Source organism: Gastrolobium bilobum, unplaced genomic scaffold, assembly GCF_033153095.1.
Source record: "Gastrolobium bilobum isolate Gb01-03AN ecotype WA unplaced genomic scaffold, APGP_CSIRO_Gbil_v1 utg17247, whole genome shotgun sequence".
Taxonomy (NCBI): Eukaryota; Viridiplantae; Streptophyta; class Magnoliopsida; order Fabales; family Fabaceae; genus Gastrolobium; species Gastrolobium bilobum.
The window spans coordinates 67343-68384 of NW_026899454.1; positions in this window are offsets into that span (position 1 = coordinate 67343).

Here is a 1042-nt window from a genome sequence, read left to right on the forward strand (position 1 = left end):
ATAATCGATCTAACGATGAGATTAATTGGTAGTCACTTGGTAGTAACACAACTTGGTTGTCACAATATCATTTCTTATACATAAAACTATTTTCTTTTTTTATGTATTACATAAATGAAAATATATTTTTATTTTTGTTGTGGAAAATTTTTGTCTTCCACACTCATATAAAAATAAGTAAGTCCAATTATAATGAGAAGAGAAAAAAAATGAGATATAATAAAACCTACTTATTTTTATTTGAATATATTTTCTACAATAAAAATAGAAATATTAAACTTAGCATTTAATGTTTCTAAAGTGAATTTAGACAAGTTATCTATATTCGCTCCTAAAATGTAGTCGTTTTGCATTAAAAAATTATAATGAAAGAGATTATTATAACTCTGAAATAAATTTTAATTACAAAAATACCTTAATTTCCGTCTCAAAACGACGTCGTTTGAACTGAAACTTATACATAAAATTACTTTTAAAAAAAATATCTTTTTCAGCTTTTAAAGAGAGCTGTCAATATCATGAGACAGCCCCAAAAGTCCTGGACAAGCCCAAAGCGTTGTTCATCAACCCATTTGGTGATTGGGTTTCACCTTCCTCCCTTTTTAATAAGGTGATTTATGACTGTTCATCAACCCATTTGTTGTAGTAGGACAATGTTGGAAACCTTGTTCATATATTAATGGGAGAATATGTAGTCGGAGAATGCGCAAACGCCATAAATGATAAATAGATGGTAGTAGTATGGTGGATGGTTCAATATGTCCCAATTTCTAGTTTTAGTGTGTTAAAGCTTGTTGCTCTTTGAACATTTGGCCTCCTTCAACTATTTTTTTTTTCCTTTTTGTGTCTAAGTTGCTTATATTATTGTAAATATAATATAAGTTTGCATATTACGTCGAGTAATATTCTTACAAAGCCGTCTAGTCGAGTTCCCAAAAAGAACGCCCAATTAACTAGTCTCTCGTTGCAGATGTATTAAAGCTTTGCTGCTCATATGATTTTACCAAGGTTGATTTGAATTAGATAAATAAACTATAAACCA